The 20,852-nt window shown below is 35.7% G+C and overlaps 1 non-coding gene across 1 annotated transcript; it reads left to right on the top strand.

The window, feature by feature from the left end:
* The first annotated feature begins 18,408 nt into the window (after positions 1-18,408).
* LOC136216072 (small nucleolar RNA R71) lies at positions 18,409-18,515 on the top strand. The gene has a single exon (XR_010683066.1). It is a non-coding gene; the product is annotated as a small nucleolar RNA R71 (small nucleolar RNA).
* The last annotated feature ends 2,337 nt before the right edge of the window (positions 18,516-20,852 follow it).

Below are 20,852 nucleotides of genomic sequence, written 5' to 3'. Positions count from 1 at the left end.
ACTCTTAAGCTATCACCTTGCAAGGATTTAGAGTCGAGTCTTCCACAAGCGATCCATGGATGTATCTCCCATTTATCGGGAGTGATAAATGCTCAATCCAATATATAACGACTCCGCAATTACTTCCTGTGATACCCAACGTCTACTGTTCACACCCTAGAGTCATCTCTGTTAAGGATCGTGTTACACCAGAGTCAAAGCATCACATTCCGTAATCCAGAATACCAATTAATATTCCTTTGAGTCTGAGGATTAGTTATACCTATTAATACCAATGAGATGAACAGGTGACAAGGATGAATCTACCCATCCTGTTATCTCAAATCGGATCCCCAATCCTAATGAACAACGTCTCATCGGATCTATGTAACTGTCCAGATATCTGTATATATGAAGCTTGTGAGATCAGCTCTCTGTCGGACAGAAGACATTGTTACATACAAGTCTCAACAGTGATATGTCAATCCCAAACATATCACTTGACTTGGGGTGGTTTTAAGTTTATCAGTTTACTATAAAGTTTTGTCTCACTTCATGCTTGTATGAACACTTTATAATCACTTTAAATAAACTTACGGATTTCCTTTTATTAGACTTTATTTAGTGCTTAAAAGGGATTGCCTTTATATAGTTATAAAATATATCTCTCATTAAGCAAATGATATAAAGAACAATTCATTTACATTAAGTTTGTATCCTAGAACAATTGTCTATAGGACACTAAACCCCAACATACTCCCACTTGGACTAAAGCCAATTGTTTCTAAAACTAATCCCAGTAGAAGTTAAATGACGATCATGTATTCTCTGGGTTAAAGGCTTTGTCAACGGATCTGCAACATTGTCCTCTGTAGGTACTCTTTCTATTCTCACGTCTCCTCTAGCCACAATCTCTCTAATGATGTGGTATCGCTTAAGGTAATACTTGGATGCATTATGAGACCGTGGTTCCTTTGCTTGCGCAATGGCTCCATTGTTATCACAGTACAGTGTAATGGGATTGACAATGTCAAGCACCACACCTAGTTCTGTAATGAACTTTCTAATCCAAACGGCTTCCTTTGCTGCTTCCGCAGCTGTGATATACTCTGACTCGGTCGTAGAGAAAGCTACGCTTCCCTGCTTGGAACTCTTCCAACTGACGGCGCCCCCATTCAAGATAAACAGGTATCCTGATTGGGATTTATAATCATTCTCATCTGTGAGATGACTTGCGTCTGAAAATCCTTCTATTTTCAGATCACTTTCTCCGTACACTAGGAACATATCTTTAGTTCTTCTCAAGTACTTAAGAATGTTCTTGACGGCAATCCAATGCTCGTCTCTCGGATTCCCTTGGTAACGACTCGTTACAGATAATGCGAACGCTACGTCAGGTCTAGTGCATAGCATAGCATACATAATCGAACCGATTGCGCTGGCGTACGGGACTACAGCCATGCGTCGTTTATCATCATCGGTTTTAGGACATTGATGATTGTTTAACTTTACTCCATGTAACATGGGTAAGTTACCTAGTTTCGATTCAAGCATGCTAAACCGATTTAGCACCTTTTCAATGTATGTAGCCTGTGAAAGACCAAGCAGTCTTCTCGATCTATCTCTATAGATCTTTATACCAAGTATATAAGCTCCTTCACCAAGGTCTTTCATTGAGAAGTTACCAGATAACCATACTTTCACTGACTGTAAGAGAGCAACGTCATTTCCCATTAATAATATATCGTCCATATATAGTATGAGAAATGCTATAGAGCTCCCACTTGCTTTCTTGTAAATGCAAGCTTCTTCGCAATTTTGTTCAAAACCAAATTGTTTTATGGTTTCGTCAAAATGCTTATTCCAGCTTCTAGATGCTTGCTTGAGTCCATAAATGGATCTCTGAAGTTTGCAAACTTTATTTGCATCCTTCGATATGAAACCTCCAGGCTGCATCATATATACACCCTCAAGCAGGTTTCCGTTTAGGAAAGCTGTTTTCACATCCATTTGCCAAATCTCATAATCGTAGTGAGCGGCAATTGCAAGCATGATTCTGATTGATTTGGACATAGCCACATGAGAGAAAGTTTCGTCATAATCAATTCCTTGCTTCTGACGATATCCTTTCGCTACTAACCTAGCTTTGTAGGTGCTAACCTTTCCATCCATGTCTGTCTTCTTTTTGAAGATCCACCTGCACCCAATGGGTATTATCCCTTCGGGTGGATCAACCAAAGTCCACACTTGGTTAGTATACATGGAATCCATTTCAGAATCCATGGCCTCAAGCCATGCTTTAGAATCTAGACTAGTAAGAGCCTCTTCGTAGTTTTTGGGTTCGTCGTCTAACACGGGAACCTCATTATCATCTCCCACTAGAAAACCATATCTAACTGGGAGTTCACGAACTTTTTATGATCTACGAATAGGTGGCACTGGAGTCTCATCTAATGAGACTCCTTCGGGTACCTCAACCGCCTCTGTTGTTTCAGTCGGTGTTTCTTCTTCTTGAACTTCGTCAAGTTCAATCATGCTTCTCTAAGAAGCTTGCGTGCTTGGATACGATTACTTTCTGATCATCTGGATGATAGAAGTAATATCCCATAGTTTCCTTAGGGTATCCAATGAAGAAACATTTATCAGATTTCGAATCTAGTTTGTCGGACGCAATGCGTTTGACAAAGGCTGAACAACCCCATACTCTCATAAATGAAAACACGGGTTTCCTACCAACGAACAATTCATATGGTGTGGAACTAGCGGATTTAGTTGGTACTCAATTTAGGGTGAAGAGGGCAGTTTCTAAGGCATAGCCCCAGAACGTCTTTGGAAGCAAGGCCATGCTCATCATGGATTGTACCATATCTAATAGGGTACGGTTTCTCCTCTCGGACACACCATTGTGTTGTGGTGTATAGGGAGGTGTCCATTGTGAGCATATCCCACATTCAGTTAGATAATTCAGAAAATCATCTGAAAGATATTCGCCACCTCGATCAGATCGAAGCGTCTTTATTTTCGTTCCTAATTGATTTTCTACTTCATTCTTGAAGCATTTGAATTTCTCAAAAGATTCTGACTTGTGCTTCATCAAGTAGATGTAACCATATCGGGTATGGTCATCTATGAAGCTTATGAAGAATCTGAATCCTCCTCTTGCTTGGACTGACATAGGACCACATATATCTGAATGAATGAGTCCTAGAGTGTCTGATACATGCTCACCTTTATTGCTAAAGGGTGTCTTTGTCATTTTACCTTTTAAACATGATTCGCATGTTTCCAATGATTCGGGATCGATTGGATCTATAAGCCCATATGAATGTAGCTTTAGCATGCGTCTCTTGTTTATATGGCCTAAACGACAATGCCACAAGTAAGTTGAATTATCTAGCTTATATCTTTTGGTATCAATTGCAAAAGCAGGAATTTTGTTATCTAACACATAAATCCCATTTTGTGAAATTCCTGAAAAATAAAAGATCGAATCTTTATAAAAATTGCAACTCTTGTCTTTTATTGAAATATGAAAACCGTCGTCAACAAGACGGCTAATAGAAATAATGTTGCGAGACATTTGAGGAACGTATAAACAATTCCTTAATTCTATTACAAGCCCAGAGGGCAAATTTAAAACATAATCTCCAATTGCGAGGGCGGCAACTCTTGCTCCATTTCCTACTCGCAAGTTTATGCTTTCTTTCTTTAGTTCCCTAGTCTGATTTAGCTCCTGCATATTTGTACAAATATGAGATCCACATCCGGTATCTAATACCTAAGATTCAGACAGTGAAACTGTATTTATTTCAATATAAAACATACCAGGTGTTGAAGTACCGTCATTTTCCTTCTTGTGGAAGGTCAAGTACTCCACGCAGTTTCTCTTCCAATGCCCGTCTTTACCACAGAAGTGGCACTCTCCTTTGGGCTTCTTCACTTCCTTTCCCTTAGCTTTGTAGGGCACGGCTTTCTTACCTTTCTTGGGATAATTAGGATTGGGATAGCTCCCTTTCCTTTTCTTTGATCCCTCAATGACAAGAGCCGGTATGGCTTTGTCTTTCTTCATATTGGGCTCAACTGACTTGAGCATATTTGCAAGCTCTTCAAGAGAGGTTTGCAAGTCATTCATCTGATAGTTCATAATGAACTGTGAATAACTTTTTGGGAGGGATTGAAGAATTAAGTCTATACTTAATTCGTTATCCATCGCAAATCCAATACTAGAAAGTTTGGTAATGTAGCCAATCATCTTGACACAATGTGTCATGACAGATGTGCCCTCTTGCATCCTACTACGATATAGCAACTTGGATATCTTGTAGCGTTCGCACCTGGTTTGTTTCCCAAACAATTCCTTTAGGTGCATGATGATGGAATAGGCATCCATTTCCTCATGTTGCCTTTGTAATTCCGGTGTCATCGATGCAAGTATGATGCATCCGACATGATCATCATCAGCCTTATGCTTCTGGTAAGCATCAATTTCCTTAATGGGAGCATCATCAGCAGGGAGAGGGGGTATCGATGTATCAAGTACATACCCTATTTTATCGAACTTCAAAACAATTTTGAGGTTACGAAACCAGTCGGTGAAGTTTGAACCATTCAATTTGTTATCGGTAAGAATGTTTTGCAGATTAGTTTTAGTCATGATTATAAGAGTGGGTTTAATTAAACCTGAGAGTGAGAAAGAGTAAACGTATGTCATTCATTTGCTTAAAGTATATCAATCTAAAATTATAGGCCTTTTAGTTTATTTTAGATTGCTCCCACTATTTTGCCAAATTAATAGCCCTCCATATTAATTCGAAGAATTTTACAAATCCTTTAGTGAGCTAGGATCCTAACTCCTGAGATTTCGCCTTGAGTTTACTCAACAAGCTAGTCTCATTCATTAGGTAGATTCATGTAATCAATCACATCTTTAATGTGATTCCTAGGTTATTGGGTTACTAACCACATTTGTAACTAATATGCTATTCATATTAATCCCAACCGTCTTGCCCATTAGTTTATGACAACATGAGTTTACTCATCCAATTATCATAATCTAATTTAAGTATTACCCCATATTCATGAAAAATGATTTTCGATAATTCTGGTGTTACCGAAAGGACCCCGAGCTTGAGTTTACTCAACAACCCAAAGGCCCTCAGCACTGCCGGCTGAATTATAATATTAGGGAGGGGCAACCGATTTGAATAACTTGTTTATTTACTTAACTTTTTAATGAGGGATTTTATTTTAGGTCTCATAATCTAACTTAGTCTTGATTTGCTTTAGCATACATCAGACACATACATTCACATACATTGGCGTTATGGACATATCATCTAAATTATTCCGTCGAGCCAGAGACAGAATAAAATGGCAAACCTAAGGAAATACTAACTATTACATATTTCTCTTTAGGTCCTCCGTCTTCTCCATGACGCCTTGAAATTACATATTAATTTCTATACTACTAAAGAAAACATCAATTGAATTGAAGGGAATCAGATGAGAGGAGAAATTACAATAGATAGTAGAAAGGCAGGACTCGCAGACCCTATTTCAAAAATACCAAAAGACTAAAGAGAGTCCAAATATGTCCATAACTCCAAACATGCATAGACTCAATTAAATAAATTTAATTGGTTGATTACATAACTATCTTATGTAATATTTATGTTAATCACATTAACATATCAAATTAACTTTCATCCAATTTTACTTCTAATAGTTTCGTATCTTTTATATTAATCTTTAGATTAATATAACTATACAAAACTTTAATTATGCACATCCCAATTATTTTGATTTTAATTCATTTAACATTTTGATTTACATATTGGTAAAACAAACTTTTAAACGAATTTTTCATTCGATAATCAAAACAGAAAACTATCAATTTCTGAAACATATGTATTTAAATATAAAAACGATTTTAAATATATATATATTAGTTCTAAAACGGTTTTAAAACGATTTTCAGAAAATAGGAAAAACTACTATAGATTTCTGTTTTATCTTTAGAATTAATAAAACTGATTTTATCAATCTAACTATAAAACTAATAGATTTCGTTATAATGATTATCAACCAAAATAATTAGGAACATACGCATAATATATTTTAATTAACAATTAATTAAAACTTATTTATCTTTAGAATTAATTAATCAAAACAATTTGTTAATTAATCCTAACTATAAATATTTATTCAATCCTATTGAAAACTTCTAAATTTTCATATATGAAATAACGGATTTAACGATGGCTCTGATACCACTGTTGGAAATTAGGCTAAAGTATAGCAGCGGAAATATAAAAAAAATTTAACCTATTTCCATTTAACCACAAGATTCGTTAACTGTTATTTCATATAAATAAGGAACTACCGTTGCAGACGAAATGCCCACAACTTCAAAAGAGATAGAAACTGTATACCAATCTGCCCCTATCCGAAACAGACCTTCCAGACTCCGAACGACAATCCCTTCGGTGGAAACGTGGAAGAATATGTCTAGAAGCTCCTGTCCAAATATCGCGACTATCCGACGGTTCAATCTCTGGGAATCCGCGAAATCGTGAACTGACCTGATGTAGGAGTAGTAAAACGAATTTCTCCCTTTTGTTTGTTTTTCTTCTTCGAGTTCCCAAACACGAAATAAAACACGGGAAGATTAATTTGGAATCAACCGTTGAATAGCAACCAAAGTAGATTGCCTCTAACTAATCAACACAAGATCAAGGATAAAAGAAATAGATGAAATCAATTGATCAAAGGAAGCCATAGAGAAATCTCGTCCTCGAACTAGGGGTGTCGAATTTTCTCTCTCTCTCACTAGGTGGATTTCGAAAATCTCAAGTAGGGAATGGCTTAGTAGATTTCGAAAATCTCAAGGGGGAGGGGTATTTATAATCTCTTGTATCTAATCCCTAGTTAGATGGAATTAGGTTACTGAATAGGAATTCCATTCGGAATAGAATTCCTAATTATTATCTCACTTATATATCTAATATATTAAAGATAATAATAATAACCTTATTGGATAATAATAGGAGTATATTAATCTAATTAAAACTTCTAACTTAATTATCTCTTAATTAATTTAATTCATATTCCCAATCTAATTAGGATTAACAAAATCAAATTAATTATTCATGTATATCACTACATGAATTTCGACCCCCTATTGAGCGATTTCCGCAAGTGCACGGTATACGCTTGTAGTAATAAAAGATATCGATCCCACAGGGAACGTTTTTTTAACAAAACTTATTTACAATCGGTTAAATTTACTTTTAAGGTTTATAATATGGAAAATCGTCTAATCGGTTTTCGTTTTGAAATTGCTAGAATAAGAGTTAGATTAGAGTATGAAGATGTTAGAAAATATCTGATTTAAAAATGAATTTGCAAAACAGGAACGTTTTAGTACTTTAGAAAAGTAAACTAGTATATTTGTTTGCATTAAGTAAAGAAAACAACTTTAAACTTTGTACGAATTATAAAGATGAAATAAATGACGGAACCTCTAATTAATTGGCTTTGAACGCGACTAAACCCTTATCCGGGATAATTGCCCTTAATCAAATTAAAACTCTACCGAGATAATAATTTGCCTAAGTGTTCAACAAAGTTTTCTTGTAAAGATTTTTGAATTAAACTACGTTTTAATGAAAACACCAGCAATCACTTTAGTGGATTGGTTACCATAAGTGCTGCATAAAAATCTATCGAATAGAACGGACTTTATTAGATGAAATATAAATTGATACAAGTTTACAGAGAACATGGAGCATGGAAACATTCGATGGCTTGCGAGTGAACGAGTTGTCAATCCTTTCCTTGGGTTTCGTTAGAGTTTGTCAGGCTAAGGGGCGGATCCTCTACTCAATCTTCTCGTTGAATCTTCGTAATAGAGACTGGGTCGGTCTACTACCAAAATGAAAACTAAACTGGAACAATGTCTAAACGCTACTGAATTTGTTATTATTTAGTAAACAATGTGTGTACATCATATTGCTTTTTACAGAATCGAAATCTAACTTCTGAATCACTTGACTCAGAATTTCTGCATAAATTCTATACTAATCTCTTTCTTCTACACATATCACACTATATGTTTTAACTGTCAAATCAATACTTTATTTATAGATGTTGAAGAGTCTTGATTGAAGTGTCGTGTCCGTTGTGAAGGATCGTGTCTGTTGCGAAAGGACGTCTTTATCCACCCAAACGATCGCGTTTCGTCGAAAACGAAAGTGTGTAACTAGGCTTCTAAAATCTCATGCTCGTACCGAGAATCTTAAATTCTCTACCGAGAATGGGGGAGTAACAATTTGGTCTTCGAACGAAGGGAAAGAGGGCTGAGGAACGCGTGTCGCGACCGAGAATGTGGGGGCCGCGATCGCGGCACGGAGCGTTTTTCACCTCTTCGGCTTCCGTTCGTGTCCTCGATTTGGCGTTATTAATTTCTGTCGTCTTCGACTCCTTTTGTAGGGTTTTTCTTCTGTTTTCGAGCTCTTTTCGTTCCTATTTGGATTTTACCAAATATTTATGTACCTTACAAGAAAGAAACATATTCGAGAGTAAAAGCTTCCTAACAGTTATAAATAGCATAAATTCGTAGCAATATTGATGTAATTAACGATGATATTTTAGGTATATTTTGGGCTTAACAAATCTCCACACTTAATCTTTTGCTAGTCCCGAGCAAAATTTCTCTGATTTTATGCTTTAACTAATCTCTTTATGAAAATATAACATATATCTCTGTATTACTTTTTTGAATTAGTTAAGCCGAAAAGACTAACTTCGCATGGCAAATTTATACGCAAAATATCAAACTAACTTAGTATAAATACGATATATCATTCGTCTTGTATTTCCAAATTTTTGTATTGAAGCATTCGGGACGATATAAGCACGCATGTTATTGAGTCTTTCGTCTCAAGGCATTTCAAAGCACAAAATTTCCTTTCCCAAACCTAAACTAATATATGAGATATATTAAATTTAAAATAAGTACTTGGGTTAATTTATTTGCTTAGTTACGACCGAGATAAGGGTGGTCTTGATCGTAACTTTATACGTATTTAATTGCTTTGTGTTTGCTTAAGAGGTACCGACCATGCCATGGGTGGATGCAATCGTTACTTTAAACTTATACACGCTTATTATTATTTTTTAAACGTTCCTTCCATACCTCGATTATGATAAGGGTGGTCGCAACCGTGGCCAAAAGTAAACGGTACTCAATTTTCTTCCCTTTCATACCTCGATTGTGATAAGGTTGGTCTCAATCGTTGCCAAAAGTTAAGAATTCAACTAATTGATTAATTAACATGAATTATAAAATTGAAATTTGGAAAAAGAAAGATAGCACATTCATCCTATATTGACTTAAAATTCAACATGTATTATGGCTAAAGTTTCCTTAAAAACTTCAATTGGTGTTAATGTAAGACGAAATCAAACCAAGCTAAAATTGTTAGTTCAATTTAATGCCTATAAATCTAATTGAAAATGTAAAATAAGATTTATTATATCATGAATTTCATGATATAAAGTAGAGATAGAATATAAAGAATTTTTGTTACTTAAATACATTCACTCGAGACAATTTTACTTAAAATCGTATCGGAGATTTGTGAAAATAATATCTTCGTTGCATTTATTCGTATTCGTATAGAAATTGGTATATGTATGTATCCTCCCACACTTAAATTGGACCATGTCCTCATTGGTGCAAAAATAATGGAGAAAACATAAAAAAAAAAAATACGAAATAAGGCATACGAAACAAAGATGGAAATAGTATCAAATTAAACATTCAACATAAAATTAAAAAGAGAAAATGTACCAAACATATGAAAAATAAAATTGTACCAAATTATAACAAGATAAAAAATAAAATGAAAGAAAACAACCTATGCTTGAGGTGGGGAATCGGGAGGTGTTGGTGAAGTCTCCACATTGCGGCGTCGAAAAAAGGAAAGCATCCGATGGCGAGTCGATCTATGCTCACGCCTCAAAAGGTTGAGGTTGTCATTCATCACCATATTGTTTTCGACCAAATCATCAATTCTTAAGTTCATTTGACGATTGTTGGAATTGATTTGGTTCAAAATTCTCCGCAAATCCACCGGATCATCCGCTTGAGGTTGTGCTTGAGCCGGTGGTTCATCCTCCTCGCCTTCCGCCTCTCCGCCGCCTTCGGTACCTACAAATTGAGAACTTGAAGCACCACCACCCATAGTACCACGAAGATGGGCAATACGGGTAGCATAGGAAATAAAGACGGGAGGTCCTTGTGGAAGCAATAAATGAGCTCGCTCAAGAGCCGAGATGTCCAAAAGTGGAACATACCCACGGTAGGTGGACATGTCATAATCGGCCAACTCACCCCGAGCTCCCAACACAATAGCGGTGATAAAATTACAAAGAGGGATTTGAATGGTACTAGCCCTCGAAGCACAGAACAAATTATCAAACAAAATACCAATGCTATCAATCCGCAAGCCTTTAAGCAAACTATCCAAAACATACAAATCCCGAACCTGAATCTTGGAACTCTCAACATGACCAAACAAGGAGAAACTCAAAAATTTGTGAAAGAAGAACACACAATTGTCCTTAATCAACTTGCTTGAAGTGTTTTTCGAATTAAAATAATCTTGATCCGAGAGAGTTTGCCAAACAGCATCATTATCAAAATCCCTAGGCTTATCATAAAAATCAGAGGTAGGGAAACCAAACATATTTCCCATTGCATCATAATCAATGGTGTATGTGATATCATTATTCCTAAAAGAGATGGAAGTTTTCTTCTTGTTAATGGTCAAAGTGACCAAAAATTCCACTACATATTCATTAATATGCGGGAAACGCATATTAACGAATTCTTGCCAACCCAAAGCTTCAATAAAGGCATCAATTCGAGTAGAGAAATTTAATGCTCTTACCGAATGGAAGTCTAAGAAGTGCATATCTACAAATTGGCGGTCGGCTTGTGAAAAATGTTTGAAACGAGCGGCTTCTTCCTCCGAAGCGATGTCAAAATAAGCTCCACATTGAACCCGAAGGCGATTAGCTTCCGTAACAGCGGGCTTGTTACCAACACTCTTAGTCCTAACCATGGTGATGGTGTTTAGTGTTTTTAGGGTTTGAGAAGAAGAAGAAGAAGAAAAAGGAATTGAGAGAAAGAGTAAAGCTTGAAGATGAGTTTGGGGTTTGGAATATGGAAGTGATTGAAATAGAAAAGAGGATAGAAATTGGAGTGAATAAATTGGGAAGAGTAAAAGTAGATTTTTGGGGAAGAGTTTGGAGTAAGGGATTGGGTAAAAATAGAGGTGATGTGAGGTTTGTGTAAGAGGTAGGTTTATATAGGGTTATATAGGTAGGTGTATAGGTAGAATAGGAATAGGAATAGACAAAAATATTGGCAAAATCGGAATCAATAGGGCATAAATCACGCATGTCGCGACCGCGAATAGCAAAGCCGCGGCCGCGACACGCGATTTTTAGGGAATTTTGCCCCTGAAATTCGTCCATGGTTTGCTGCTCATACCGAGAATTATTAATTCTCGGTAGAGAATTGGTAAAAATGGCCTATTTTGGTGCCTTTTGACATGGTTTGTGCAATTTTATTGATGATTTGGTTCCTGAACTTAATATAAAGTGTCCCTGCACTTAAAAACTAAAATAAATGACATTAATTGCAAGGAAAACCAAAGGTTTAACCTTAATAAATTGAATTAAAGTGGAATAAATTGGTTTATGAATAATTAATGAAACTTAAATTGTCATTTATTCATATAAGTTAAAAGAACCATATTAAATGCATAATAAGTGCATATAAATATATATTAATGATAGGAACTTAGTCACTTGAATGAATTAATGTTTGAAACTTAATGAATGAAGTTTGTGAAAATTGGATTAAGTGTGAATATATGTTTTAATTAAGAAAACCATGATTTAGTCAATATTATAGATTTTATATAGATTTAACCATGATTATATAAGAAATGTAATAAAACATATATCTAACCTTGTAAATAAATGAACTAAAATGAAATAGAACTTTATTGAATAAAACAAACTATAAAAACAAAGAATGAAATGAAATAATAGAAAAACACACAAAATATTTACAAAAAGAAAACCTATAAACCTAAACTATTCTATATACTCATCCCTATCAAGTGGGATATTTCTGGCCTTAATACGATCAATTTGAAACTGCACGAAAGTTTCACGTTCCGGTGTAGACAGAAAGTGAGGCCCTGCTCGAAAGACACGTTTTACAAGTCCTTCGTGCTCGAGAAACTCATAGTCAATTGCCGGGAAGAATTCATCATCACTCCAGGGAACATCAATGGTACCCTTTGTACTGAGAATTATTCCACAGATTATATTGCCGAACCCAATCTTCTTATCCTTGGATCGAGAAGCGGCGACAAGACCCTCCATCAGAATTTTTGAAGAATCTACTGCATTTCCCTGGAATATATCTCCAAGGACATAAAGATCTGTGTCACGGACCACACTACTGAATGTGCGACCGAATAAACTGTGATATAGGAATTTGTTCAGATACATTTTGGAGTTGGAGCAAAAAGAGTGATTATAGGCGAGTTTTGAATTGAATCGCCAGAATCCAGTGAGCATTCTCCAAACATCCGTGGATGTCATGTCTCTTCCAGGATGACGTTTGACTGTATCCTTCGGGGGAAAACCAAACCAAGCATGCAACTCGGGATAGCCGAAAGTGAAGATTTCGCCTTCTCGACGAAAACTGAGACGTACTCGTCGTTTATTAGTGAAACGCACGGTACAAAAGAATTCGAGTATCCAGTCGCCTATTATTGGAAATCGCATTTTGGCGAATTTTGTCCACCCTAAACGTTCCATATAGCGGCTCATGTCATCACTAATTCCAAGTTGGTTGTTAAGGAATTCATCCATATACAACATTTCGGTGAAGAATTTGTAACGGAGATTCCAATAACGCCTACCTTCATCGTGGTTGAAGATAGGAAAAGGCGCCCCATATCGCTTGGATAAGTCTGGGCGTTTGTTGCTTGAGGCAGCCTTGTGCCTTGAAGTTTTGTATTTGGTAGGCATGGTGCAAAGTTTGTGTTACTTTAGCAAAGAATGATGTTGGCGAAGAAAAAGCAGAGTTCTGACAAAGATGAAAATGAATCGTAACAGAACTTGAATCCTCTAGGATTAATTTATAAGAGTTTAAGATGAAAAGAGGTATTGTTTTAATTATGAAAAGGTATAAATTACACCTTTTGGGAATGAAGAAACTTAAGGTTTCGATTGTCAAGAGGTACGTTGAAGGGGTTAGAATGTTTCAGACCTGATAGCGCAGGAAACACGCGTGTCGCGACCGAGAATGGCTAAGCCGCGGTCGCGACACGCTGATTTTCTTGCGGAAATCAGGCATCGAAGCTACCTCCCGATTCACGGTAGAGAATTTAAAATTCTCGGTATGAACAGAGAAATCCGAACCTATTTGGACTATTCTTAAAAAGGGGATTCTCGGCAGGGAATTCTAAATTCTCGGCAGAGAATTTCCTGAAACTTCAAATTCATCTTAATTTCTAAAAATTAAATCTAAAATCATGAAATAAAAATATTTTATGTTTTTTTTAAAAGCATAACATAAAGTCATCTAATCATAAAATTTGCATTTTGAAAAATAAAATAAAAAATAAAATAAAATAAACAAAAATATAAAAAGCAATAAAACAAAATAAACTGTGTAAGAAAAACTGAGTAATTTATACGTCAGACAATCTTGTTACGAACTCAATTCCTAGTTGGGAAATATTTTCGTAATAGATTTTACATCGATTACCATTAACTTTGAATCGAACTCCGGTAGGACCTTCCAGTTCTAAAGAACCATAATCGAATGTTTTGACGACTAAATATGGTCCTATCCATCTGGACTTAAGTTTTCCTGGAAATAAACGAAGTCGTGAATTAAATAACAGCACTTTATCCCCAACATTAAAGTGTTTAACTTTAATTTTGGCATCGTGCCATTGTTTCACTTTTTCTTTATAAATCTTTGCATTTTCGTAAGATAGATGACGTAACTCATCTAACTCATTCAAATTGAGCAAACGTTTCTTACCTGCTTGTTGTAAATCTTTGCATTTTCGTAAGATAGATGACGTAACCCAATAGGCTTTATGTTCTAATTCGACAGGCAAATGACATGCCTTCCCATACACTAAGCGGTACGGAGTCATTCCTATTGGTGTTTTAAATGCAGTACGGTATGCCCATAACGCATTATTGAGTTTACGAGACCAATCTTTTCTAGAAGATGAAACTGTTTTCTCTAGAATCCATTTGAGTTCTCTATTTGATATCTCCGCCCGACCATTTGACTGAGGATAGTATGGCGTTGATACGCGGTGGCGTACTCCATATTTTTTCATAAGCATTTCAAAACTCTTGTTTATAAAATGAGTACCACCATCACTAACGATGACTCTTGGACAACCAAATCTACAAAATATATCGTCAAGAAAACTAATGACAACTTTAGAATCGTTCGTCGGGGTTGCAATTGCTTCAACCCACTTTGAAACATAATCAACGACAACTAATATGTAATTTTTACCAAAAGAAGGGGGAAAAGGTCCCATGAAATCTATTCCCCACATATCGAAGACTTCAACTTCTAATATGGTTGTGGGCATCTCATCTTTCCTTCCTAGATTTCCTGTTCTTTGGCATTTATCACAACGAGTAATAAATGAACGGACATCCTTAAACATCGTAGGCCAAAAGAAACCGCTTTCAAATATTCTAGCTGCTGTCTTGTTAGCTCCATTATGTCCTCCATAAGAGCTAGAATGGCATTCCGACATTATGGATTCATACTCATTTTCACCAACGCATCTCCTAATTATCCCGTCACCACAAGTCTTGAACAAAAAAGGATCTTCCCAAAAATATTGTTTAATATCGAAGAAAAATTTCTTCTTTTGTTGGAAATCTAATCCTTCCGGAACAATATTGGCTGCAAGATAATTAGCAATATCTGCATATCATGGTGACATGGCACTTTTTATTTGATAGAGGTGTTCATCAGGGAAATCATCTCATATACCGATAGTTTCACCTATAGGACCGTTTTCATCTTCAAGTCTCGATAGATGATCGGCGACAAGGTTTTCTACTCCCTTTTTGTCTTTTATTTCTATATCAAATTCTTGTAACAATAAAACCCATCTAATTAGATGTGGTTTTGCATCCTTCTTAGCAAATAAATATCTTAATGCTGCATGATCAGTATAAATAATAACTTTTGAACCTAATAAATATGACCTAAACTTGTCACATGCAAAAACTACAGCTAACATTTCTTTTTCTGTTGTGGTGTAGTTTAATTGTGCACCAGACAGTGTGTGACTTGCATAATAAATGACATGAAGTTTCTTATCCTTCCTTTGACCTAGAACACATCCGACAGCTAAATCACTTGCATCACACATAATTTCAAAGGGTAAATCCCAATCGGGTTTAGCAATAATAGGTGCACTGACTAAAGCCGTTTTCAATGTTTCGAAAGCTTTAACGCATTCTTCATTAAAATCAAAGGTTGAATCTTTCATGAGTAAATTAGTAAGTGGTTTGGAAATTACAGAAAAATTCTTAATGTATCTTCTGTAAAAACCAGCATGTCCTAAAAATGATCTTACTCCCTTAACAGTAGTTGGAGGGGGTAATTTCTCTATTACTGAGGTTTTTGCTCTATCTACTTCTAATCCTTTTTCAGATATTTTGTGACCTAAAACAATTCATTCGTCAACCATGAAATGACATTTTTCCCAGTTTAATACCAAATTTGTTTCTTCACACCTAGATAAAACTTTATCCAAGTTTTCTAGGCACGAATCAAAAGAATCTCCATAAACTGAAAAATCGTCCATAAAAACTTCCATGATATCTTCAATGAAATCATTAAAATTCGCAGTCATACAACGTTGAAATGTTGCAGGTGTGTTACACAGACCAAAGGACATTCTTCTATATGCAAATGTTCCGTAAGGACATGTGAAGGTTGTTTTATCTTGGTCATCCGGGTAAATGTATATTTGAAAGAATCCGGAGTAACCATCTAGAAAACAATAGAAAGCATGACCAGCTATCCTTTCAATCATTTGATCAATGAAAGGAAGAGGAAAATGACCTTTCCTAGTTGCTTTATTTAGATTTCTATAATCTATACAAACTCTCCAACCAGTGGTGGTTCGTGTGGGTATTAATTCACTTTCTTCATTCCTTACAACTGTTATGCCTCCCTTTTTAGGTACACAATGGATTGGACTAACCCATTCACTATCCGAGATAGGGTAGATGATTCCATTGTCCAGAAGTTTAGTAATCTCATTTTTTACTACTTCTTTCATATTCGGATTTAGGCGTCTTTGCCTATCCGCTTTAGGTGGCTTATCTTCTTCTAAGTGAATTCTGTGCATTACAATGCTCGGATTAATACCTTTTAAGTCTGAAATTTTCCAACCCATACTTCCTATCCTATTTCTAACAACTTCTTTCAATTTCTCTTCTTGGACTTGTGTTAATTTGTTAGAGATAATAATAGGTAGAGAATCGCCTTCGCCTAAGAAAGCGTACCTCAAATGACTTGGTAATTCTTTAAGTTCTAATTTAGGTGGAACTATAATTGAAGGCGGAACTGGTCTATCTTCTCGAATCAAAGGTTCTGGGTCCTTATCTTCTAATTCCTCACTCATTATAGGTTCTATTATTTCTTCTTTCTGAACAATGTCAGCTACACATTCTTCAATTAAATCAAGTTTCATACAAGCGAAATCCTCCATAGGATATTTCATCGCTTGATTCATATCAAACTCAATCTTATCATCGCCTATTCTTAAAACTACTTTCCCTTCCGACACATCAACTAGAGCACGTCCGGTGTTCATGAACGGTCTACCAAAGATTAGCGGACAGTTTACGTCATAAGCAAAATCTAAAATAACGAAATCGGTAGGAAAAATAAATTTGTCAACTTTAACTAAAACATCTTCAATTATACCGTATGGTCTTTTAGTGGTTTGATCCACTAATTGCAAAACCATATTGGTACGTTTGATATCTTCTTCTAAGCCTAACTTATTAAAAATAGATAATGGCATCAAGTTAATGCTTGCTCCTAAATCACAGAGACAACTGGGAAATTCAATATCTCCTAATTTACACGGAATGGTAAAACATCCGGGATCCTTGAGTTTTGTGGGCAAATTACTTGACACAATTGAACTACAATCTTCAGTTAGTGAAATGGATGAAATTCCTTCCCAACTGATTTTCTTTGAAATTAAATCTTTGAGGAATTTACTATAATTGGGAATTTGTGTAATCGCATCCATAAACGTTAAATTAATATGCAAATTCTTAAGTTTGTCTAAAAATGTTAAAAGTTGTTTGTCATAGTCCTTATTGCGGAATTTGTGTGGAAAAGGTGGTTTGGGTACAAAAGTTTTTGTACTAGAGTCAATTGGTGCATCTTTTTGTTTTAATGTATCTTCTTTGGGCATCGGTAAATCAGTTCCAGGTAAGGTCAAATTTCCGGGCATTTCCGGGCCTAAGTAGTTTTTCCCTGAACGAAGAGTGATAGCCTTAACATGCTCTTTCAGATTTTCTTCCTTATGGCTTGGAAGACTTCCCTCTTTGCGGGATGGAATTGATTTAGCGAGTTGTCCAATTTGAATCTCCAAATTATGGATGCTAGATGATTGGTTTTTAATAAGCTGATCGAATTTATTCTCGATCCGTTTAAAACCATCGTCGTGATTACTTATTTTTCCGCTCATAGCATCAATAAATTTGTCGATTTTAGAAGATAAAGTGCTAATCGTATCTCTGGATTGATTTTGATAATTAGTAGTACGATTTTGATTAGCATTAGCATTATTATTATCTCTCCAGTTAAAGTTAGGATGATTTCTCCATCCAGGATTATATGTATTGGAATAAGGGTTATTAGTTTGGTTTTGTCCTTGGACAAAATTTACCTATTCAATTTCACTCATACCTTCGTAATCCACATCCGTTTGGATTGGTTGACCATTAGGATCACACGGTGCCATAAACATATCAATTTTGTGCGACAAGGCAGAAAATTGGGCTTGCAACATCGCTACTGGATCAAGATTCATTATACCTTTAACTGATGATGTTGTTGAGGATGATGGTTTCGCTAATGGTACGTGTCCACGTTCCGCGGGCCACATACTGCTGTTGATTGCCATTTCCTCCAAAAGTTCTCTTGCTTGGGCAGATGTTTTCTTCATGAATAACCCTCCAGACATAGCGTCCAATGAACCTCTAGTTGTAGGATTTAGTCCATTATAAAATGTTTGCATTAAAAGTTCAGTGGGCAATTGGTGGTGTGGGCATAAACGTTGAAGTTCTTTAAAACGTTCCCAAGATTCATAAAGAGTTTCATTATCATTTTGAGAAAAAGATGTTAACTCTTTAATGACTCTTGCGGTTTTTGCTAAAGGAAATTTTTTTGATAAAAATGCTTGGGCTAATTGCTCCCAAGTCTCAATTGATGCGGTTGGCATAGAAGTTAACCATTCTTTGGCTCGATCCTTCAAAGTAAAAGGAAAAAGGCGAAGATTGATTGCTTCTGCAGTTACATCAGTAATTTTAAAAGTGTCACAAATTTCTAAGAAATTTGTTAAATGGGTATTAGGATTTTCGTTAGGTAACCCGTAAAACGTTACATTATTTTGCAACATATTAAGCAACGCAGGCTTAATTTCAAAATGATGTGCATTAATTTGGGGTCTAACTATACTGTTTGTTACACTGGCCACTCCTGGCCTAGCGTAATCCATAAGTGTGGCCATAACTTCTGGCTCAGTAATTTTAGTTTTTATTGGGGTTTGGTTTTTCTTTTTCTTTTCTTTCTTGTTCTTTTTAAGAGTTCTTTCAATTTCTGGGTCAATAGGATCTGGTGACGTGCCTGAACTTCGAGAACTGCGCATGAACTTGAAATTTCGCACGAACCGAAACTACCTACAAAACAGAATTTGAAAAATAAATATGTTAGTAATTGAAAATAAATAAAATGTAAAAGTTTGAATAAGTATGAATAAACCTAGATACGTAATAAAACATGAAAAATTTAAAATTTTGTCAAAAATTTTGGCGTTCCCCGGCAACGGCGCCAAAAACTTGTTGAGCGATTTCAGCAAGTGCACGGTATACGCTTGTAGTAATAAAAGATATTGATCCCACGGGGAACGTTTTTTTAACAAAACTTATTTACAATCGGTTAAATTTACTTTTAAGGTTTATAATATGGAAAATCGTTTAATCGGTTTTGGTTTTGAAATTGCTAGAATAAGAGTTAGATTAGAGTATGAAGATGTTAGAAAATATCTGATTTAAAAATGAATTTGCAAAACAAGAACGTTTTAGTACTTTAGAAAAGTAAACTAGTATATTTGTTTGCATTAAGCAAAGAAAACAACTTTAAACTTTGTACGAATTATAAAGATGAAATAAATGACGGAACCTCTAATTAATTGGCTTTGAACGTGACAAAACCCTTATCCGGGATAATTGCCCTTATTCAAATTAAAACTCTACCGAGATAATAATTTGCCTAAGTGTTCAACAAAGTTTCCTTGTAAAGATTTTTGAATTAAACTACGTTTTAATGAAAACACCAGCAGTCACTTTAGTGGATTGGTTACCATAAGTGTTGCATAAAAATCTATCGAATAGAACGGACTTTATTAGATGAAATATAAATTGATACAAGTTTACAGAGAACATGGAGCATGGAAACATTCGACGACTTGCGAGTGAACGGGTTGTCAATCCTTTCCTTGGGTTTCGTTAGAGTTTGTCAGGCTCAGGGGCGGATCCTCTACTCAATCTTCTCGTTAAATCTTCGTAATAGAGACTGGGTCGGTCTACTACCAAAATGAAAAATAAACTGGAACAATGTCTAAACGCTACTGAATTTGTTATTATTTAGTAAACAATGTGTCTACATCATATTGCGTTTTACAGAATCGAAATCTAACTTCTGAATCACTTGACTCGGAATTTCTGCATAAATTCTATACTAATCTCTTTCTTCTACACATATCACACTATATGTTTTAACTCTCAAATCAATACTTTATTTATAGATGTTAAAGAGTCTTGATTGAAGTGTCGTGTCCGTTGTGAAGGATCGTGTCTATTGCGAAAGGACGTCTTTATCCACCCGAACGATCGTGTTTCGTCGAAAACGAAAGTGTGTAACTAGGCTTCTAAAATCTCCTGCTCGTACCGAGAATGGGGGAGTAACAATTTGGTCTTCGGACGAAGGGAAAGAGGGCTGAGGAACGCGTGTCGCGACCGAGAATGTGGGGGCCGCGGTCGCGGCACGGAGCGTTTTTCACCTCTTCGGCTTCCGTTCGTGTCCTCGATTTGGCGTTATTAATTTCTGTAGTCTTCGTCTCCTTTTGTAGGGTTTTTCTTCTGTTTTCGAGCTCTTTTCGTTCCTATTTGGATTTTACCAAATATTTATGTACCTTACAAGAAAGAAACATATTCGAGAGTAAAAGCTTCCTAACAGTTATAAATAGCATAAATTCGTAGCAATATTGATGTAATTAACGATGATATTTTAGGTATATTTTGGGCTTAACACCCCCTTATGTCCATGGGCCTTATTGGGCTCAATTGGGCTTCTATCAATTAATTAACATCTATCTCTCTTTTAGGTTCCAAGTCTTATGTGTGATCCATTAGGTTCTTATTGCTTCTAGCCGTATGCAACGTTATTAAATTAATTCAAAGAATTATATTTAATCTTT

This window comes from Euphorbia lathyris, chromosome 1, assembly GCF_963576675.1.
Source record: "Euphorbia lathyris chromosome 1, ddEupLath1.1, whole genome shotgun sequence".
Lineage (NCBI taxonomy): Eukaryota > Viridiplantae > Streptophyta > Magnoliopsida > Malpighiales > Euphorbiaceae > Euphorbia > Euphorbia lathyris.
Note: the sequence above shows the minus strand (reverse complement) of the source record. Positions and strands in the feature narration are given on the sequence as shown.